The sequence below is a fragment of the Labrus bergylta genome, chromosome 9 (genome assembly GCF_963930695.1).
Source record: "Labrus bergylta chromosome 9, fLabBer1.1, whole genome shotgun sequence".
Taxonomy (NCBI): Eukaryota; Metazoa; Chordata; class Actinopteri; order Labriformes; family Labridae; genus Labrus; species Labrus bergylta.
The window spans coordinates 519,479-543,558 of record NC_089203.1 but is presented as its reverse complement, the minus strand read 5'-3'; positions in this window follow the sequence as shown (position 1 = coordinate 543,558).

Below are 24,080 nucleotides of genomic sequence, written 5' to 3'. Positions count from 1 at the left end.
ACCTAAATCTTTTCATGAAAATTTTCAACTTTTTTGAAGCCGAAATCTTTTCATGAAAATGGTCAACTTTTTTGAAGCCGAAATCTTTTCATGAAAATTTTCAACTTTTTGAAGCCGAAATCTTTTTATGAAAATTTTCAACTTTTTTGAAGCAGAAATCTTTTCATGAAAATCTTAGACTTTTTTGAAGCCGAAATCTTTTCATGAAAATCTTAGACTTTTTTGAAACCAAAATCTTTTCATGAAAATTTTCAACTTTTTTGAACCCGAAATCTTTTCATGAAAATCTTAGACTTTTTTGAAGCCGAAATCTTTTCATGAAAATTTTCAACTTTTTTGAAGCCGAAATCTTTTCATGAAAACGTTCAAATTTTTTGAAGCCGAAATCTTTTCATGAAAATGTTACATTTTTTTGAAGCCGAAATCTTTTCATGAAAATTTTCAACTTTTTTGAAGCCGAAATCTTTTCATGAAAATGTTCAACTTTTTTGAAGCCGAAATCTTTTCATGAAAATGTTACATTTTTTTGAAGCCGAAATACTTCATGAAAATTTTCAACTTTTTTGAAGCCGAAATCTTTTCATGAAAATGTTTAACTTTTTTGAAGCCGAAATCTTTTCATGTAAATTTTCAACTTTTTGAAACCAAAATCTTTTCATGAAAATTTTCAACTTTTTTGAAGCCGAGATCTTTTCATGAAAATTTTCAACTTTTTGAAACCGAAATCTTTTCATGAAAATTTTCAACTTTTTTGAAGCAGAAATCTTTTCATGAAAATTTCCAACTTTTTTGAAGCCGTAATAGTTCATGAAAATTTTCAACTTTTTTGAAGCCGAAATACTTCATGAACATTTTCACCTTTTTTGAAACCTAAATCTTTTCATGAAAATTTTCAACTTTTTTGAAGCCGAAATCTTTTCATGAAAATGGTCAACTTTTTTGAAGCCGAAATCTTTTCATGAAAATTTTCAACTTTTTGAAGCCGAAATCTTTTTATGAAAATTTTCAACTTTTTTGAAGCAGAAATCTTTTCATGAAAATCTTAGACTTTTTTGAAGCCGAAATCTTTTCATGAAAATCTTAGACATTTTTGAAGCCGAAATCTTTTCATGAAAATGTTCAACTTTTTTGAAGCCGAGATCTTTTCATGAAAATTTTCAACTTTTTGAAACCGAAATCTTTTCATGAAAATTTTCAACTTTTTTGAAGCCGAAATCTTTTCATGAAAATGGTCAACTTTTTTGAAGCAGAAATCTTTTCATGAAAATCTTAGACTTTTTTGAAGCCGAAATCTTTTCATGAAAATTTTCAACTTTTTTGAAGCCGAAATCTTTTCATGAAAATGGTCAACTTTTTTGAAGCAGAAATCTTTTCATGAAAATCTTAGACTTTTTTGAAGCCGAAATCTTTTCATGAAAATCTTAGACTTTTTTGAAGCCGAAATCTTTTCATGAAAATGTTCAACTTTTTTGAAGCCGAGATCTTTTCATGAAAATTTTCAACTTTTTGAAACCGAAATCTTTTCATGAAAATTTTCAACTTTTTTGAAGCCGAAATCTTTTCATGAAAATGGTCAACTTTTTTGAAGCAGAAATCTTTTCATGAAAATCTTAGACTTTTTTGAAGCCGAAATCTTTTCATGAAAATTTTCAACTTTTTTGAAGCCGAAATCTTTTCATGAAAATGGTCAACTTTTTTGAAGCCGAAATCTTTTCATGAAAATTTTCAACTTTTTTGAAGCAGAAATCTTTTCATGAAAATCTTAGACTTTTTTGAAGTCGAAATCTTTTCATGAAAATTTTCAACTTTTTGAAGCCGAAATCTTTTCATGAAAATGTTCAACTTTTTTGAAGCCGAGATCTTTTCATGAAAATTTTCAACTTTTTGAAACCGAAATCTTTTCATGAAAATTTTCAACTTTTTTGAAGCCGAAATCTTTTCATGAAAATGGTCAACTTTTTTGAAGCAGAAATCTTTTCATGAAAATCTTAGACTTTTTTGAAGCCGAAATCTTTTCATGAAAATTTTCAACTTTTTTGAAGCCGAAATCTTTTCATGAAAATGGTCAACTTTTTTGAAGCCGAAATCTTTTCATGAAAATTTTCAACTTTTTTGAAGCAGAAATCTTTTCATGAAAATCTTAGACTTTTTTGAAGTCGAAATCTTTTCATGAAAATTTTCAACTTTTTGAAGCCGAAATCTTTTCATGAAAATTTTCAACTTTTTTGAAGCAGAAATCTTTTCATGAAAATCTTAGACTTTTTTGAAGTCGAAATCTTTTCATGAAAATGTTCAACTTTTTTGAAGCAGAAATCTTTTCATGAAAATGTTCAACTTTTTTGAAGCCGAAATCTTTTCATGAAAACGTTCAACTTTTTTGAAGCCGAAATCTTTTCATGAAAATGTTCAACTTTTTTGAAGCCGAGATCTTTTCATGAAAATTTTCAACTTTTTGAAACCGAAATCTTTTCATGAAAATTTTCAACTTTTTTGAAGCCGAAATCTTTTCATGAAAATGGTCAACTTTTTTGAAGCAGAAATCTTTTCATGAAAATCTTAGACTTTTTTGAAGCCGAAATCTTTTCATGAAAATTTTCAACTTTTTTGAAGCCGAAATCTTTTCATGAAAATGGTCAACTTTTTTGAAGCAGAAATCTTTTCATGAAAATCTTAGACTTTTTTGAAGCCGAAATCTTTTCATGAAAATCTTAGACTTTTTTGAAGCCGAAATCTTTTCATGAAAATGTTCAACTTTTTTGAAGCCGAGATCTTTTCATGAAAATTTTCAACTTTTTGAAACCGAAATCTTTTCATGAAAATTTTCAACTTTTTTGAAGCCGAAATCTTTTCATGAAAATGGTCAACTTTTTTGAAGCAGAAATCTTTTCATGAAAATCTTAGACTTTTTTGAAGCCGAAATCTTTTCATGAAAATTTTCAACTTTTTTGAAGCCGAAATCTTTTCATGAAAATGGTCAACTTTTTTGAAGCCGAAATCTTTTCATGAAAATTTTCAACTTTTTTGAAGCAGAAATCTTTTCATGAAAATCTTAGACTTTTTTGAAGTCGAAATCTTTTCATGAAAATTTTCAACTTTTTGAAGCCGAAATCTTTTCATGAAAATTTTCAACTTTTTTGAAGCAGAAATCTTTTCATGAAAATCTTAGACTTTTTTGAAGTCGAAATCTTTTCATGAAAATGTTCAACTTTTTTGAAGCAGAAATCTTTTCATGAAAATGTTCAACTTTTTTGAAGCCGAAATCTTTTCATGAAAACGTTCAACTTTTTTGAAGCCGAAATCTTTTCATGAAAATTTTCAACTTTTTTGAAGCCGAAATCTTTTCATGAAAATGTTCAACTTTTTTGAAGCCGAAATCTTTTCATGAAAATGTTACATTTTTTTGAAGCCGAAATAGTTCATGAAAATTTTCAACTTTTTTGAAGCCGAAATCTTTTCATGAAAATGTTTAACTTTTTTGAAGCCGAAATCTTTTCATGTAAATTTTCAACTTTTTGAAACCAAAATCTTTTCATGAAAATTTTCAACTTTTTTGAAGCAGAAATCTTTTCATGAAAATGTTCAACTTTTTTGAAGCCGAAATTTTTTCATGAAAATTTTCAACTTTTTTGAAGCAGAAATCTTTTCATGAAAATGTTCAACTTTTTTGAAGCCGAAATCTTTTCATGAAAATGTTCAACTTTTTTGAAGCCGAGATCTTTTCATGAAAATTTTCAACTTTTTGAAACCGAAATCTTTTCATGAAAATTTTCAACTTTTTTGAAGCAGAAATCTTTTCATGAAAATTTCCAACTTTTTTGAAGCCGTAATAGTTCATGAAAATTTTCAACTTTTTTGAAGCCGAAATACTTCATGAACATTTTCACCTTTTTTGAAACCTAAATCTTTTCATGAAAATTTTCAACTTTTTTGAAGCCGAAATCTTTTCAGGAAAATGGTCAACTTTTTTGAAGCCGAAATCTTTTCATGAAAATTTTCAACTTTTTGAAGCCGAAATCTTTTTATGAAAATTTTCAACTTTTTTGAAGCAGAAATCTTTTCATGAAAATCTTAGACTTTTTTGAAGCCGAAATCTTTTCATGAAAATCTTAGACTTTTTTGAAGCCGAAATCTTTTCATGAAAATGTTCAACTTTTTTGAAGCCGAGATCTTTTCATGAAAATTTTCAACTTTTTGAAAAAGAAATCTTTTCATGAAAATTTTCAACTTTTTTGAAGCAGAAATCTTTTCATGAAAATTTCCAACTTTTTTGAAGCCGTAATAGTTCATGAAAATTTTCAACTTTTTTGAAGCCGAAATCTTTTCATGAAAAAGTTCAAATTTTTTGAAGCCGAAATCTTTTCATGAAAATGTTACATTTTTTTGAAGCCGAAATCTTTTCATGAAAATTTTCAACTTTTTTGAAGCCGAAATCTTTTCATGAAAATGTTCAACTTTTTTGAAGCCGAAATCTTTTCATGAAAATGTTACATTTTTTTGAAGCCGAAATACTTCATGAAAATTTTCAACTTTTTTGAAGCCTAAATCTTTTCATGAAAATGTTTAACTTTTTTGAAGCCGAAATCTTTTCATGTAAATTTTCAACTTTTTGAAACCAAAATCTTTTCATGAAAATTTTCAACTTTTTTGAAGCCGAGATCTTTTCATGAAAATTTTCAACTTTTTGAAACCGAAATCTTTTCATGAAAATTTTCAACTTTTTTGAAGCAGAAATCTTTTCATGAAAATTTCCAACTTTTTTGAAGCCGTAACAGTTCATGAAAATTTTCAACTTTTTTGAAGCCGAAATACTTCATGAACATTTTCACCTTTTTTGAAACCTAAATCTTTTCATGAAAATTTTCAACTTTTTTGAAGCCGAAATCTTTTCATGAAAATGGTCAACTTTTTTGAAGCCGAAATCTTTTCATGAAAATTTTCAACTTTTTGAAGCCGAAATCTTTTTATGAAAATTTTCAACTTTTTTGAAGCAGAAATCTTTTCATGAAAATCTTAGACTTTTTTGAAGCCGAAATCTTTTCATGAAAATCTTAGACATTTTTGAAGCCGAAATCTTTTCATGAAAATGTTCAACTTTTTTGAAGCCGAGATCTTTTCATGAAAATTTTCAACTTTTTGAAACCGAAATCTTTTCATGAAAATTTTCAACTTTTTTGAAGCCGAAATCTTTTCATGAAAATGGTCAACTTTTTTGAAGCAGAAATCTTTTCATGAAAATCTTAGACTTTTTTGAAGCCGAAATCTTTTCATGAAAATTTTCAACTTTTTTGAAGCCGAAATCTTTTCATGAAAATGGTCAACTTTTTTGAAGCAGAAATCTTTTCATGAAAATCTTAGACTTTTTTGAAGCCGAAATCTTTTCATGAAAATCTTAGACTTTTTTGAAGCCGAAATCTTTTCATGAAAATGTTCAACTTTTTTGAAGCCGAGATCTTTTCATGAAAATTTTCAACTTTTTGAAACCGAAATCTTTTCATGAAAATTTTCAACTTTTTTGAAGCCGAAATCTTTTCATGAAAATGGTCAACTTTTTTGAAGCAGAAATCTTTTCATGAAAATCTTAGACTTTTTTGAAGCCGAAATCTTTTCATGAAAATTTTCAACTTTTTTGAAGCCGAAATCTTTTCATGAAAATGGTCAACTTTTTTGAAGCCGAAATCTTTTCATGAAAATTTTCAACTTTTTTGAAGCAGAAATCTTTTCATGAAAATCTTAGACTTTTTTGAAGTCGAAATCTTTTCATGAAAATTTTCAACTTTTTGAAGCCGAAATCTTTTCATGAAAATTTTCAACTTTTTTGAAGCAGAAATCTTTTCATGAAAATCTTAGACTTTTTTGAAGTCGAAATCTTTTCATGAAAATGTTCAACTTTTTTGAAGCAGAAATCTTTTCATGAAAATGTTCAACTTTTTTGAAGCCGAAATCTTTTCATGAAAACGTTCAACTTTTTTGAAGCCGAAATCTTTTCATGAAAATTTTCAACTTTTTTGAAGCCGAAATCTTTTCATGAAAATGTTCAACTTTTTTGAAGCCGAAATCTTTTCATGAAAATGTTACATTTTTTTGAAGCCGAAATACTTCATGAAAATTTTCAACTTTTTTGAAGCCGAAATCTTTTCATGAAAATGTTTAACTTTTTTGAAGCCGAAATCTTTTCATGTAAATTTTCAACTTTTTGAAACCAAAATCTTTTCATGAAAATTTTCAACTTTTTTGAAGCAGAAATCTTTTCATGAAAATGTTCAACTTTTTTGAAGCCGAAATTTTTTCATGAAAATTTTCAACTTTTTTGAAGCAGAAATCTTTTCATGAAAATGTTCAACTTTTTTGAAGCCGAAATCTTTTCATGAAAATGTTCAACTTTTTTGAAGCCGAGATCTTTTCATGAAAATTTTCAACTTTTTGAAACCGAAATCTTTTCATGAAAATTTTCAACTTTTTTGAAGCAGAAATCTTTTCATGAAAATTTCCAACTTTTTTGAAGCCGTAATAGTTCATGAAAATTTTCAACTTTTTTGAAGCCGAAATACTTCATGAACATTTTCACCTTTTTTGAAACCTAAATCTTTTCATGAACATTTTCACCTTTTTTGAAACCTAAATCTTTTCATGAAAATTTTCAACTTTTTGAAGCCGAAATCTTTTCATGAAAATTTTCAACTTTTTGAAGCCGAAATCTTTTTATGAAAATTTTCAACTTTTTTGAAGCAGAAATCTTTTCATGAAAATCTTAGACTTTTTTGAAGCCGAAATCTTTTCATGAAAATGTTCAACTTTTTTGAAGCCGAGATCTTTTCATGAAAATTTTCAACTTTTTGAAACCGAAATCTTTTCATGAAAATTTTCAACTTTTTTGAAGCCGAAATCTTTTCATGAAAATGGTCAACTTTTTTGAAGCCGAAATCTTTTCATGAAAATTTTCAACTTTTTTGAAGCAGAAATCTTTTCATGAAAATCTTAGACTTTTTTGAAGTCGAAATCTTTTCATGAAAATTTTCAACTTTTTGAAGCCGAAATCTTTTCATGAAAATTTTCAACTTTTTTGAAGCAGAAATCTTTTCATGAAAATCTTAGACTTTTTTGAAGCAGAAATCTTTTCATGAAAATCTTAGACTTTTTTGAAGTCGAAATCTTTTCATGTAAATTTTCAACTTTTTTGAAGCAGAAATCTTTTCATGAAAATGTTCAACTTTTTGAAGCCGAAATCTTTTCATGAAAATTTTCAACTTTTTGAAGCCGAAATCTTTTCATGAAAATGTTCAACTTTTTTGAAGCCGAAATCTTTTCATGAAAATGGTCAACTTTTTTGAAGCCGAAATCTTTTCATGAAAATTTTCAACTTTTTGAAGCCGAAATCTTTTCATGAAAATGTTCAACTTTTTTGAATCCGAAATCTTTTCATGAAAATGGTCAACTTTTTTGAAGCCGAAATCTTTTCATGAAAATTTTCAACTTTTTTGAAGCAGAAATCTTTTCATGAAAATCTTAGACTTTTTTGAAGTCGAAATCTTTTCATGAAAATTTTCAACTTTTTGAAGCCGAAATCTTTTCATGAAAATTTTCAACTTTTTTGAAGCAGAAATCTTTTCATGAAAATCTTAGACTTTTTTGAAGTCGAAATCTTTTCATGTAAATTTTCAACTTTTTTGAAGCAGAAATCTTTTCATGAAAATGTTCAACTTTTTTGAAGCCGAAATCTTTTCATGAAAATGGTCAACTTTTTTGAAGCAGAAATCTTTTCATGAAAATCTTAGACTTTTTTGAACCCGAAATCTTTTCATGAAAATCTTAGACTTTTTTGAAGCCGAAATCTTTTCATGAAAATGTTCAACTTTTTTGAAGCCGAGATCTTTTCATGAAAATTTTCAACTTTTTGAAACCGAAATCTTTTCATGAAAATTTTCAACTTTTTTGAAGCAGAAATCTTTTCATGAAAATTTCCAACTTTTTTGAAGCCGTAATAGTTCATGAAAATTTTCAACTTTTTTGAAGCCGAAATACTTCATGAACATTTTCACCTTTTTTGAAACCTAAATCTTTTCATGAAAATTTTCAACTTTTTTGAAGCCGAAATCTTTTCATGAAAATGGTCAACTTTTTTGAAGCCGAAATCTTTTCATGAAAATTTTCAACTTTTTGAAGCCGAAATCTTTTTATGAAAATTTTCAACTTTTTTGAAGCAGAAATCTTTTCATGAAAATCTTAGACTTTTTTGAAGCCGAAATCTTTTCATGAAAATGTTCAACTTTTTTGAAGCCGAGATCTTTTCATGAAAATTTTCAACTTTTTGAAACCGAAATCTTTTCATGAAAATTTTCAACTTTTTTGAAGCCGAAATCTTTTCATGAAAATGTTCAACTTTTTTGAAGCCGAGATCTTTTCATGAAAATTTTCAACTTTTTGAAACCGAAATCTTTTCATGAAAATTTTCAACTTTTTTGAAGCCGAAATCTTTTCATGAAAATGGTCAACTTTTTTGAAGCCGAAATCTTTTCATGAAAATTTTCAACTTTTTTGAAGCAGAAATCTTTTCATGAAAATCTTAGACTTTTTTGAAGTCGAAATCTTTTCATGAAAATTTTCAACTTTTTGAAGCCGAAATCTTTTCATGAAAATTTTCAACTTTTTGAAGCCGAAATCTTTTCATGAAAATTTTCAACTTTTTTGAAGCAGAAATCTTTTCATGAAAATCTTAGACTTTTTTGAAGTCGAAATCTTTTCATGAAAATTTTCAACTTTTTGAAGCCGAAATCTTTTCATGAAAATTTTCAACTTTTTTGAAGCAGAAATCTTTTCATGAAAATCTTAGACTTTTTTGAAGCAGAAATCTTTTCATGAAAATCTTAGACTTTTTTGAAGTCGAAATCTTTTCATGTAAATTTTCAACTTTTTTGAAGCAGAAATCTTTTCATGAAAATGTTCAACTTTTTGAAGCCGAAATCTTTTCATGAAAATTTTCAACTTTTTGAAGCCGAAATCTTTTCATGAAAATGTTCAACTTTTTTGAAGCCGAAATCTTTTCATGAAAATGGTCAACTTTTTTGAAGCCGAAATCTTTTCATGAAAATTTTCAACTTTTTGAAGCCGAAATCTTTTCATGAAAATGTTCAACTTTTTTGAATCCGAAATCTTTTCATGAAAATGGTCAACTTTTTTGAAGCCGAAATCTTTTCATGAAAATTTTCAACTTTTTTGAAGCAGAAATCTTTTCATGAAAATCTTAGACTTTTTTGAAGTCGAAATCTTTTCATGAAAATTTTCAACTTTTTGAAGCCGAAATCTTTTCATGAAAATTTTCAACTTTTTTGAAGCAGAAATCTTTTCATGAAAATCTTAGACTTTTTTGAAGTCGAAATCTTTTCATGTAAATTTTCAACTTTTTTGAAGCAGAAATCTTTTCATGAAAATGTTCAACTTTTTTGAAGCCGAAATCTTTTCATGAAAATGTTCCATTTTTTTGAAGCCGAAATACTTCATGAAAATTTTCAACTTTTTTGAAGTCGAAATCTTTTCATGTAAATTTTCAACTTTTTTGAAGCAGAAATCTTTTCATAAAAATGTTCAACTTTTTTGAAGCCGAAATCTTTTCATGAAAATGTTACATTTTTTTGAAACCGAAATATTTCATGAAAATTTTCAACTTTTTTGAAGCCGAGATCTTTTCATGAAAATTTTCAACTTTTTGAAATCGAAATCTTTTCATGAAAATGGTCAACTTTTTTGAAGCCGAAATCTTTTCATGAAAATGGTCAACTTTTTTGAAGCCGAAATTTTTTCAAGAAAATTTTCAACTTTTTGAAGCCGAAATCTTTTCATGAAAATGGTCAACTTTTTTGAAGCCGAAATCTTTTCATGAAAATTTTCAACTTTTTGAAGCCGAAATCTTTTCATGTAAATTTTCAACTTTTTTGAAGCAGAAATCTTTTCATGAAAATGGTCAACTTTTTTGAAGCCGAAATCTTTTCATGAAAATGGTCAACTTTTTTGAAGCCGAAATCTTTTCATGTAAATTTTCAACTTTTTTGAAGCAGAAATCTTTTCATGAAAATGTTCAACTTTTTTGAAGCCGAAATCTTTTCATGAAAATCTTAGACTTTTTTGAAGTCGAAATCTTTTCATGTAAATTTTCAACTTTTTTGAAACCGAAATCTTTTCATGTAAATGTTCAACTTTTTTGAAGCCGAAATCTTTTCATGAAAATGTTCAACTTTTTTGAAGCCGAGATTTTTTCATGAAAATTTTCAACTTTTTGAAACCGAAATCTTTTCATGAAAATTTTCAACTTTTTGAAGCCGAAATCTTTTCATGAAAATGGTCAACTTTTTTGAAGCCGAAATCTTTTCATATAAATTTTCAACTTTTTGAAGCTGAAATCTTTTCATGAAAATTTTCAACTTTTTGAAGCCGAAATCTTTTCATGAAAATGTTCAACTTTTTTGAAGCCGAAATCTTTTCATGAAAATGGTCAACTTTTTTGAAGCCGAAATCTTTTCATGAAAATTTTCAACTTTTTTGAAGCAGAAATCTTTTCATGAAAATCTTAGACTTTTTTGAAGTCGAAATCTTTTCATGAAAATTTTCAACTTTTTGAAGCCGAAATCTTTTCATGAAAATTTTCAACTGTTTTGAAGCAGAAATCTTTTCATGAAAATCTTAGACTTTTTTGAAGTCGAAATCTTTTCATGAAAATGTTCAACTTTTTTGAAGCCGAAATCTTTTCATGAAAATGGTCAACTTTTTTGAAGCCGAAATCTTTTCATGAAAATTTTCAACTTTTTTGAAGCAGAAATCTTTTCATGAAAATCTTAGACTTTTTTGAAGTCGAAATCTTTTCATGAAAATTTTCAACTTTTTGAAGCCGAAATCTTTTCATGAAAATTTTCAACTTTTTTGAAGCAGAAATCTTTTCATGAAAATCTTAGACTTTTTTGAAGTCGAAATCTTTTCATGAAAATTTTCAACTTTTTGAAGCCGAAATCTTTTCATGAAAATTTTCAACTTTTTTGAAGCAGAAATCTTTTCATGAAAATCTTAGACTTTTTTGAAGTCGAAATCTTTTCATGTAAATTTTCAACTTTTTTGAAGCAGAAATCTTTTCATGAAAATGTTCAACTTTTTTGAAGCCGAAATCTTTTCATGAAAATGTTCCATTTTTTTGAAGCCGAAATACTTCATGAAAATTTTCAACTTTTTTGAAGTCGAAATCTTTTCATGTAAATTTTCAACTTTTTTGAAGCCGAAATCTATTCATAAAAATGTTCAACTTTTTTGAAGCCGAAATCTTTTCATGAAAATTTTCAACTTTTTTGAAGCCGAAATCTTTTCATGAAAATGGTCAACTTTTTTGAAGCCGAAATCTTTTTATATAAATTTTCAACTTTTTGAAGCCGAAATCTTTTCATGAAAATTTTCAACTTTTTGAAGCCGAAATCTTTTCATGAAAATGTTCAACTTTTTTGAAGCCGAAATCTTTTCATGAAAATGGTCAACTTTTTTGAAGCCGAAATCTTTTCATGAAAATTTTCAACTTTTTTGAAGCAGAAATCTTTTCATGAAAATCTTACACTTTTTTGAAGTCGAAATCTTTTCATGAAAATTTTCAACTTTTTGAAGCCGAAATCTTTTCATGAAAATTTTCAACTTTTTTGAAGCAGAAATCTTTTCATGAAAATCTTAGACTTTTTTGAAGTCGAAATCTTTTCATGTAAATTTTCAACTTTTTTGAAACCGAAATCTTTTCATGTAAATGTTCAACTTTTTTGAAGCCGAAATCTTTTCATGAAAATGTTCAACTTTTTTGAAGCCGAGATTTTTTCATGAAAATTTTCAACTTTTTGAAACCGAAATCTTTTCATGAAAATGTTCAACTTTTTTGAAGCCGAAATCTTTTCATGAAAATTTTCAACTTTTTTGAAGCCGAAATCTTTTCATGAAAATGGTCAACTTTTTTGAAGCCGAAATCTTTTCATATAAATTTTCAACTTTTTGAAGCCGAAATCTTTTCATGAAAATTTTCAACTTTTTGAAGCCGAAATCTTTTCATGAAAATGTTCAACTTTTTTGAAGCCGAAATCTTTTCATGAAAATGGTCAACTTTTTTGAAGCCGAAATCTTTTCATGAAAATTTTCAACTTTTTTGAAGCAGAAATCTTTTCATGAAAATCTTAGACTTTTTTGAAGTCGAAATCTTTTCATGAAAATTTTCAACTTTTTTGAAGCAGAAATCTTTTCATGAAAATCTTAGACTTTTTTGAAGTCGAAATCTTTTCATGTAAATTTTCAACTTTTTTGAAGCCGAAATCTTTTCATGAAAATGTTCAACTTTTTTGAAGCCGAAATCTTTTCATGAAAATGTTCCATTTTTTTGAAGCCGAAATACTTCATGAAAATTTTCAACTTTTTTGAAGTCGAAATCTTTTCATGTAAATTTTCAACTTTTTTGAAGCAGAAATCTTTTCATAAAAATGTTCAACTTTTTTGAAGTCGAAATCTTTTCATGTAAATTTTCAACTTTTTTGAAGTAGAAGTCTTTTCATGAAAATGTTCAACTTTTTTGAAGCCGAAATCTTTTCATGAAAATGTTCCATTTTCTTCAAACCGAAATACTTCATGAAAATTTTCAACTTTTTTGAAGCCGAAATCTTTTCATGAAAATGTTCAACTTTTTTGAAGCCGAGATCTTTTCATGAAAATTTTCAACTTTTTTGAAGTCGAAATCTTTTCATGTAAATTTTCAACTTTTTTGAAGCAGAAGTCTTTTCATGAAAATGTTCAACTGTTTTGAAGCCGAAATCTTTTCATGAAAATTTTCAACTTTTTTGAAGCAGAAATCTTTTCATGAAAATCTTAGACTTTTTTGAAGTCGAAATCTTTTCATGAAAATTTTCAACTTTTTGAAGCCGAAATCTTTTCATGAAAATTTTCAACTTTTTTGAAGCAGAAATCTTTTCATGAAAATCTTAGACTTTTTTGAAGTCGAAATCTTTTCATGAAAATTTTCAACTTTTTGAAGCCGAAATCTTTTCATGAAAATTTTCAACTTTTTTGAAGCAGAAATCTTTTCATGAAAATCTTAGACTTTTTTGAAGTCGAAATCTTTTCATGTAAATTTTCAACTTTTTTGAAGCAGAAATCTTTTCATGAAAATGTTCAACTTTTTTGAAGCCGAAATCTTTTCATGAAAATGTTCCATTTTTTTGAAGCCGAAATACTTCATGAAAATTTTCAACTTTTTTGAAGTCGAAATCTTTTCATGTAAATTTTCAACTTTTTTGAAGCCGAAATCTATTCATAAAAATGTTCAACTTTTTTGAAGCCGAAATCTTTTCATGAAAATTTTCAACTTTTTTGAAGCCGAAATCTTTTCATGAAAATGGTCAACTTTTTTGAAGCCGAAATCTTTTTATATAAATTTTCAACTTTTTGAAGCCGAAATCTTTTCATGAAAATTTTCAACTTTTTGAAGCCGAAATCTTTTCATGAAAATGTTCAACTTTTTTGAAGCCGAAATCTTTTCATGAAAATGGTCAACTTTTTTGAAGCCGAAATCTTTTCATGAAAATTTTCAACTTTTTTGAAGCAGAAATCTTTTCATGAAAATCTTACACTTTTTTGAAGTCGAAATCTTTTCATGAAAATTTTCAACTTTTTGAAGCCGAAATCTTTTCATGAAAATTTTCAACTTTTTTGAAGCAGAAATCTTTTCATGAAAATCTTAGACTTTTTTGAAGTCGAAATCTTTTCATGTAAATTTTCAACTTTTTTGAAACCGAAATCTTTTCATGTAAATGTTCAACTTTTTTGAAGCCGAAATCTTTTCATGAAAATGTTCAACTTTTTTGAAGCCGAGATTTTTTCATGAAAATTTTCAACTTTTTGAAACCGAAATCTTTTCATGAAAATGTTCAACTTTTTTGAAGCCGAAATCTTTTCATGAAAATTTTCAACTTTTTTGAAGCCGAAATCTTTTCATGAAAATGGTCAACTTTTTTGAAGCCGAAATCTTTTCATATAAATTTTCAACTTTTTGAAGCCGAAATCTTTTCATGAAAATTTTCAACTTTTTGAAGCCGAAATCTTTTCATGAAAATGTTCAACTTTTTTGAAGCCGAAATCTTTTCATGAAAATGGTCAACTTTTTTGAAGCCGAAATCTTTTCATGAAAATTTTCAACTTTTTTGAAGCAGAAATCTTTTCATGAAAATCTTAGACTTTTTTGAAGTCGAAATCTTTTCATGAAAATTTTCAACTTTTTTGAAGCAGAAATCTTTTCATGAAAATCTTAGACTTTTTTGAAGTCGAAATCTTTTCATGTAAATTTTCAACTTTTTTGAAGCCGAAATCTTTTCATGAAAATGTTCAACTTTTTTGAAGCCGAAATCTTTTCATGAAAATGTTCCATTTTTTTGAAGCCGAAATACTTCATGAAAATTTTCAACTTTTTTGAAGTCGAAATCTTTTCATGTAAATTTTCAACTTTTTTGAAGCAGAAATCTTTTCATAAAAATGTTCAACTCTTTTGAAGTCGAAATCTTTTCATGTAAATTTTCAACTTTTTTGAAGTAGAAGTCTTTTCATGAAAATGTTCAACTTTTTTGAAGCCGAAATCTTTTCATGAAAATGTTCCATTTTCTTCAAACCGAAATACTTCATGAAAATTTTCAACTTTTTTGAAGCCGAAATCTTTTCATGAAAATGTTCAACTTTTTTGAAGCCGAGATCTTTTCATGAAAATCTTAGACTTTTTTGAAGCCGAAATCTTTTCATGTAAATTTTCAACTTTTTTGAAGCAGAAATCTTTTCATGAAAATGTTCAACTTTTTTGAAGCCGAAATCTTTTCATGAAAATGTTCCATTTTTTTGAAGCCGAAATACTTCATGAAAATTTTCAACTTTTTTGAAGTCGAAATCTTTTCATGTAAATTTTCAACTTTTTTGAAGCAGAAGTCTTTTCATGAAAATGTTCAACTGTTTTGAAGCCGAAATCTTTTCATGAAAATGTTCCATTTTCTTCAAACCGAAATAGTTCATGAAAATTTTCAACTTTTTTGAAGCCGAAATCTTTTCATGAAAATGTTCAACTTTTTTGAAGCCGAGATCTTTTCATGAAAATTTTCAACTTTTTGAAACCCAAATCTTTTCATGAAAATTTTCAACTTTTTGAAGCCGAAATCTTTTCATGAAAATGTTCAACATTTTTGAAGCCGAAATCTTTTCATGAAAATGGTCAACTTTTTGAAGTCGAAATCTTTTCATGAAAATTTTCAACTTTTTTGAAGCAGAAATCTTTTCATGAAAATGTTGAACTTTTTTGAAGCCGAGATCTTTTCATGAAAATGTTCAACTTTTTGAAACCCAAATCTTTTCATGAAAATTTTCAACTTTTTGAAGCCGAAATCTTTTCATGAAAATGTTCAACATTTTTGAAGACGAAATCTTTTCATGAAAATGGTTAACTTTTTTGAAGCCGAAATCTTTTCATGAAAATGTTCAACTTTTTTGAAGCCGAGATCTTTTCATGAAAATCTTAGACTTTTTTGAAGCCGAAATCTTTTCATGTAAATTTTCAACTTTTTTGAAGCAGAAATCTTTTCATGAAAATGTTCAACTTTTTTGAAGCCGAAATCTTTTCATGAAAATGTTCCATTTTTTTGAAGCCGAAATACTTCATGAAAATTTTCAACTTTTTTGAAGTCGAAATCTTTTCATGTAAATTTTCAACTTTTTTGAAGCAGAAGTCTTTTCATGAAAATGTTCAACTTTTTTGAAGCCGAAATCTTTTCATGAAAATGTTCCATTTTCTTCAAACCGAAACACTTCATGAAAATTTTCAACTTTTTTGAAGCCGAAATCTTTTCATGAAAATGTTCAACTTTTTTGAAGCCGAGATCTTTTCATGAAAATTTTCAACTTTTTGAAACCCAAATCTTTTCATGAAAATTTTCAACTTTTTGAAGCCGAAATCTTTTCATGAAAATGTTCAACATTTTTGAAGCCGAAATCTTTTCATGAAAATGGTCAACTTTTTTGAAGTCGAAATACTTCATGAAAATTTTCAACTTTTTTGAAGCCGAAATCTTTTCATGAAAATGTTCAACTTTTTTGAAGCCGAAATCTTTTCATGAAAATCTTAGACTTTTTTGAAGTCGAAATCTTTTCATGTAAATTTTCAACTTTTTTGAAACCGAAATCTTTTCATGTAAATGTTCAACTTTTTGAAGCCGAAATCTTTTCATGAAAATGTTCAACTTTTTTGAAGCCGAAATCTTTTCATGAAAATGGTCAACTTTTTTGAAGCCGAAATCTTTTCATGAAAATTTTCAACTTTTTTGAAGCCGAAATCTTTTCATGAAAATGGTCAACTTTTTTGAAGCCGAAATCTTTTCATATAAATTTTCAACTTTTTGAAGCCGAAATCTTTTCATGAAAATTTTCAACTTTTTGAAGCCGAAATCTTTTCATGAAAATGTTCAACTTTTTTGAAGCCGAAATCTTTTCATGAAAATGGTCAACTTTTTTGAAGCCGAAATCTTTTCATGAAAATTTTCAACTTTTTTGAAGCAGAAATCTTTTCATGAAAATGGTCAACTTTTTTGAAGCCGAAATCTTTTCATGAAAATGGTCAACTTTTTTGAAGCAGAAATCTTTTCATGAAAATTTTCAACTTTTTGAAGCCGAAATCTTTTCATGAAGATTTTCAACTTTTTTGAAGCAGAAATCTTTTCATGAAAATCTTAGACTTTTTTGAAGTCGAAATCTTTTCATGTAAATTTTCAACTTTTTTGAAGCAGAAATCTTTTCATGAAAATGTTCAACTTTTTTGAAGCCGAAATCTTTTCATGAAAATGTTCCATTTTTTTGAAGCCGAAATACTTCATGAAAATTTTCAACTTTTTTGAAGTCGAAATCTTTTCATGTAAATTTTCAACTTTTTTGAAGCAGAAGTCTTTTCATGAAAATGTTCAACTTTTTTGAAGCCGAAATCTTTTCATGAAAATGTTCCATTTTTTTCAAACCGAAATACTTCATGAAAACTTTCAACTTTTTTGAAGCCGAAATCTTTTCTTGAAAATGTTCAACTTTTTTGAAGCCGAAATCTTTTCATGAAAATCTTAGACTTTTTTGAAGTCGAAATCTTTTCATGTAAATTTTCAACTTTTTTGAAACCGAAATCTTTTCATGTAAATTTTCAACTTTTTGAAGCCGAAATCTTTTCATGAAAATGTTCAACTTTTTTGAAGCCGAGATCTTTTCATGAAAATTTTCAACTTTTTGAAACCGAAATCTTTTCATGAAAATTTTCAACTTTTTGAAGCCGAAATCTTTTCATGAAAATGTTCAACATTTTTGAAGCCGAAATCTTTTCATGAAAATGGTCAACTTTTTTGAAGCCGAAATCTTTTCATGAAAATCTTAGACTTTTTGAAGCCGAAATCTTTTCATGAAAATTTTCAACTTTTTGAAGCCGAAATCTTTTCATGAAAATTTTCAACTTTTTTGAAGCAGAAATCTTTTCATGAAAATGTTCCATTTTTTTGAAGCCGAAATACTTCATGAAAATTTTCAACTTTTTTGAAGTCGAAATCTTTTCATGTAAATTTTCAACTTTTTTGAAGCAGAAATCTTTTCATAAAAATGTTCAACTTTTTTGAAGCCGAAATCTTTTCATGAAAATGTTACATTTTTTTGAAGCAGAAATACTTCATGAAAATTTTCAACTTTTTTGAAGCCGAGATCTTTTCATGAAAATTTTCAACTTTTTGAAACCGAAATCTTTTCATGAAAATGGTCAACTTTTTTGAAGCCGAAATCTTTTCATGAAAATGGTCAACTTTTTTGAAGCAGAAATCTTTTCATGAAAATTTTCAACTTTTTGAAGCCGAAATCTTTTCATGAAAATGGTCAACTTTTTTGAAGCCGAAATCTTTTCATGAAAATTTTCAACTTTTTGAAGCCGAAATCTTTTCATGAAAATTTTCATCTTTTTTGAAGCCGAAATCTTTTCATGAAAATGGTCAACTTTTTTGAAGCCGAAATCTTTTCATGAAAATGGTCAACTTTTTTGAAGCCGAAATCTTTTCATGTAAATTTTCAACTTTTTTGAAGCAGAAATCTTTTCATGAAAATCTTAGACTTTTTTGAAGTCGAAATCTTTTCATGTAAATTTTCAACTTTTTTGAAACCGAAATCTTTTCATGAAAATGTTCAACTTTTTTGAAGCCGAGATTTTTTCATGAAAATTTTCAACTTTTTGAAACGGAAATCTTTTCATGAAAATTTTCAACTTTTTGAAGCCGAAATCTTTTCATGAAAATGTTCAACTTTTTGAAGCCGAAATCTTTTCATGAAAATGGTCAACTTTTTTGAAGCCGAAATCTTTTCATGAAAAAGGTCAACTTTTTTGAAGCCGAAATCTTTTCATATAAATTTTCAACTTTTTGAAGCCGAAATCTTTTCATGAAAATTTTCAACTTTTTGAAGCCGAAATCTTTTCATGAAAATGTTCAACTTTTTTGAAGCCGAAATCTTTTCATGAAAATGGTCAACTTTTTTGAAGCCGAAATCTTTTCATGAAAATTTTCAACTTTTTTGAAGCAGAAATCTTTTCATGAAAATCTTACACTTTTTTGAAGTCGAAATCTTTTCATGAAAATTTTCAACTTTTTGAAGCCGAAATCTTTTCATGAAAATTTTCAACTTTTTTGAAGCAGAAATCTTTTCATGAAAATCTTAGACTTTTTTGAAGTCGAAATCTTTTCATGTAAATTTTCAACTTTTTTGAAACCGAAATCTTTTCATGTAAATGTTCAACTTTTTTGAAGCCGAAATCTTTTCATGAAAATGTTCAACTTTTTTGAAGCCGAGATTTTTTCATGAAAATTTTCAACTTTTTGAAACCGAAATCTTTTCATGAAAATGTTCAACTTTTTTGAAGCCGAAATCTTTTCATGAAAATTTTCAACTTTTTTGAAGCCGAAATCTTTTCATGAAAATGGTCAACTTTTTTGAAGCCGAAATCTTTTCATATAAATTTTCAACTTTTTGAAGCCGAAATCTTTTCATGAAAATTTTCAACTTTTTGAAGCCGAAATCTTTTCATGAAAATGTTCAACTTTTTTGAAGCCGAAATCTTTTCATGAAAATGGTCAACTTTTTTGAAGCCGAAATCTTTTCATGAAAATTTTCAACTTTTTTGAAGCAGAAATCTTTTCATGAAAATCTTAGACTTTTTTGAAGTCGAAATCTTTTCATGAAAATTTTCAACTTTTTTGAAGCAGAAATCTTTTCATGAAAATCTTAGACTTTTTTGAAGTCGAAATCTTTTCATGTAAATTTTCAACTTTTTTGAAGCCGAAATCTTTTCATGAAAATGTTCAACTTTTTTGAAGCCGAAATCTTTTCATGAAAATGTTCCATTTTTTTGAAGCCGAAATACTTCATGAAAATTTTCAACTTTTTTGAAGTCGAAATCTTTTCATGTAAATTTTCAACTTTTTTGAAGCAGAAATCTTTTCATAAAAATGTTCAACTCTTTTGAAGTCGAAATCTTTTCATGTAAATTTTCAACTTTTTTGAAGTAGAAGTCTTTTCATGAAAATGTTCAACTTTTTTGAAGCCGAAATCTTTTCATGAAAATGTTCCATTTTCTTCAAACCGAAATACTTCATGAAAATTTTCAACTTTTTTGAAGCCGAAATCTTTTCATGAAAATGTTCAACTTTTTTGAAGCCGAGATCTTTTCATGAAAATCTTAGACTTTTTTGAAGCCGAAATCTTTTCATGTAAATTTTCAACTTTTTTGAAGCAGAAATCTTTTCATGAAAATGTTCAACTTTTTTGAAGCCGAAATCTTTTCATGAAAATGTTCCATTTTTTTGAAGCCGAAATACTTCATGAAAATTTTCAACTTTTTTGAAGTCGAAATCTTTTCATGTAAATTTTCAACTTTTTTGAAGCAGAAGTCTTTTCATGAAAATGTTCAACTGTTTTGAAGCCGAAATCTTTTCATGAAAATGTTCCATTTTCTTCAAACCGAAATAGTTCATGAAAATTTTCAACTTTTTTGAAGCCGAAATCTTTTCATGAAAATGTTCAACTTTTTTGAAGCCGAGATCTTTTCATGAAAATTTTCAACTTTTTGAAACCCAAATCTTTTCATGAAAATTTTCAACTTTTTGAAGCCGAAATCTTTTCATGAAAATGTTCAACATTTTTGAAGCCGAAATCTTTTCATGAAAATGGTCAACTTTTTGAAGTCGAAATCTTTTCATGAAAATTTTCAACTTTTTTGAAGCAGAAATCTTTTCATGAAAATGTTGAACTTTTTTGAAGCCGAGATCTTTTCATGAAAATGTTCAACTTTTTGAAACCCAAATCTTTTCATGAAAATTTTCAACTTTTTGAAGCCGAAATCTTTTCATGAAAATGTTCAACATTTTTGAAGACGAAATCTTTTCATGAAAATGGTTAACTTTTTTGAAGCCGAAATCTTTTCATGAAAATGTTCAACTTTTTTGAAGCCGAGATCTTTTCATGAAAATCTTAGACTTTTTTGAAGCCGAAATCTTTTCATGTAAATTTTCAACTTTTTTGAAGCAGAAATCTTTTCATGAAAATGTTCAACTTTTTTGAAGCCGAAATCTTTTCATGAAAATGTTCCATTTTTTTGAAGCCGAAATACTTCATGAAAATTTTCAACTTTTTTGAAGTCGAAATCTTTTCATGTAAATTTTCAACTTTTTTGAAGCAGAAGTCTTTTCATGAAAATGTTCAACTTTTTTGAAGCCGAAATCTTTTCATGAAAATGTTCCATTTTCTTCAAACCGAAACACTTCATGAAAATTTTCAACTTTTTTGAAGCCGAAATCTTTTCATGAAAATGTTCAACTTTTTTGAAGCCGAGATCTTTTCATGAAAATTTTCAACTTTTTGAAACCCAAATCTTTTCATGAAAATTTTCAACTTTTTGAAGCCGAAATCTTTTCATGAAAATGTTCAACATTTTTGAAGCCGAAATCTTTTCATGAAAATGGTCAACTTTTTTGAAGTCGAAATACTTCATGAAAATTTTCAACTTTTTTGAAGCCGAAATCTTTTCATGAAAATGTTCAACTTTTTTGAAGCCGAAATCTTTTCATGAAAATCTTAGACTTTTTTGAAGTCGAAATCTTTTCATGTAAATTTTCAACTTTTTTGAAACCGAAATCTTTTCATGTAAATGTTCAACTTTTTGAAGCCGAAATCTTTTCATGAAAATGTTCAACTTTTTTGAAGCCGAAATCTTTTCATGAAAATGGTCAACTTTTTTGAAGCCGAAATCTTTTCATGAAAATTTTCAACTTTTTTGAAGCCGAAATCTTTTCATGAAAATGGTCAACTTTTTTGAAGCCGAAATCTTTTCATATAAATTTTCAACTTTTTGAAGCCGAAATCTTTTCATGAAAATTTTCAACTTTTTGAAGCCGAAATCTTTTCATGAAAATGTTCAACTTTTTTGAAGCCGAAATCTTTTCATGAAAATGGTCAACTTTTTTGAAGCCGAAATCTTTTCATGAAAATTTTCAACTTTTTTGAAGCAGAAATCTTTTCATGAAAATGGTCAACTTTTTTGAAGCCGAAATCTTTTCATGAAAATGGTCAACTTTTTTGAAGCAGAAATCTTTTCATGAAAATTTTCAACTTTTTGAAGCCGAAATCTTTTCATGAAGATTTTCAACTTTTTTGAAGCAGAAATCTTTTCATGAAAATCTTAGACTTTTTTGAAGTCGAAATCTTTTCATGTAAATTTTCAACTTTTTTGAAGCAGAAATCTTTTCATGAAAATGTTCAACTTTTTTGAAGCCGAAATCTTTTCATGAAAATGTTCCATTTTTTTGAAGCCGAAATACTTCATGAAAATTTTCAACTTTTTTGAAGTCGAAATCTTTTCATGTAAATTTTCAACTTTTTTGAAGCAGAAGTCTTTTCATGAAAATGTTCAACTTTTTTGAAGCCGAAATCTTTTCATGAAAATGTTCCATTTTTTTCAAACCGAAATACTTCATGAAAACTTTCAACTTTTTTGAAGCCGAAATCTTTTCTTGAAAATGTTCAACTTTTTTGAAGCCGAAATCTTTTCATGAAAATCTTAGACTTTTTTGAAGTCGAAATCTTTTCATGTAAATTTTCAACTTTTTTGAAACCGAAATCTTTTCATGTAAATTTTCAACTTTTTGAAGCCGAAATCTTTTCATGAAAATGTTCAACTTTTTTGAAGCCGAGATCTTTTCATGAAAATTTTCAACTTTTTGAAACCGAAATCTTTTCATGAAAATTTTCAACTTTTTGAAGCCGAAATCTTTTCATGAAAATGTTCAACATTTTTGAAGCCGAAATCTTTTCATGAAAATGGTCAACTTTTTTGAAGCCGAAATCTTTTCATGAAAATCTTAGACTTTTTGAAGCCGAAATCTTTTCATGAAAATTTTCAACTTTTTGAAGCCGAAATCTTTTCATGAAAATTTTCAACTTTTTTGAAGCAGAAATCTTTTCATGAAAATGTTCCATTTTTTTGAAGCCGAAATACTTCATGAAAATTTTCAACTTTTTTGAAGTCGAAATCTTTTCATGTAAATTTTCAACTTTTTTGAAGCAGAAATCTTTTCATAAAAATGTTCAACTTTTTTGAAGCCGAAATCTTTTCATGAAAATGTTACATTTTTTTGAAGCAGAAATACTTCATGAAAATTTTCAACTTTTTTGAAGCCGAGATCTTTTCATGAAAATTTTCAACTTTTTGAAACCGAAATCTTTTCATGAAAATGGTCAACTTTTTTGAAGCCGAAATCTTTTCATGAAAATGGTCAACTTTTTTGAAGCAGAAATCTTTTCATGAAAATTTTCAACTTTTTGAAGCCGAAATCTTTTCATGAAAATGGTCAACTTTTTTGAAGCCGAAATCTTTTCATGAAAATTTTCAACTTTTTGAAGCCGAAATCTTTTCATGAAAATTTTCATCTTTTTTGAAGCCGAAATCTTTTCATGAAAATGGTCAACTTTTTTGAAGCCGAAATCTTTTCATGAAAATGGTCAACTTTTTTGAAGCCGAAATCTTTTCATGTAAATTTTCAACTTTTTTGAAGCAGAAATCTTTTCATGAAAATCTTAGACTTTTTTGAAGTCGAAATCTTTTCATGTAAATTTTCAACTTTTTTGAAACCGAAATCTTTTCATGAAAATGTTCAACTTTTTTGAAGCCGAGATTTTTTCATGAAAATTTTCAACTTTTTGAAACGGAAATCTTTTCATGAAAATTTTCAACTTTTTGAAGCCGAAATCTTTTCATGAAAATGTTCAACTTTTTGAAGCCGAAATCTTTTCATGAAAATGGTCAACTTTTTTGAAGCCGAAATCTTTTCATGAAAAAGGTCAACTTTTTTGAAGCCGAAATCTTTTCATATAAATTTTCAACTTTTTGAAGCCGAAATCTTTTCATGAAAATTTTCAACTTTTTGAAGCCGAAATCTTTTCATGAAAATGTTCAACTTTTTTGAAGCCGAAATCTTTTCATGAAAATGGTCAACTTTTTTGAAGCCGAAATCTTTTCATGAAAATTTTCAACTTTTTTGAAGCAGAAATCTTTTCATGAAAATCTTAGACTTTTTTGAAGCCGAAATCTTTTCATGAAAATGTTCCATTTTTTTCAAAACGAAATACTTCATGAAAATTTTCAACTTTTTTGAAGCCGAAATCTTTTCATGAAAATGTTCAACTTTTTTGAAGCCGAAATCTTTTCATGAAAATCTTAGACTTTTTTGAAGTCGAAATCTTTTCATGTAAATTTTCAACTTTTTTGAAACCGAAATCTTTTCATGTAAATGTTCAACTTTTTGAAGCCGAAATCTTTTCATGAAAATGTTCAACTTTTTTGAAGCCGAAATCTTTTCATGAAAATGGTCAACTTTTTTGAAGCCGAAATCTTTTCATGAAAATTTTCAACTTTTTTGAAGCCGAAATCTTTTCATGAAAATGGTCAACTTTTTTGAAGCCGAAATCTTTTCATATAAATTTTCAACGTTTTGAAG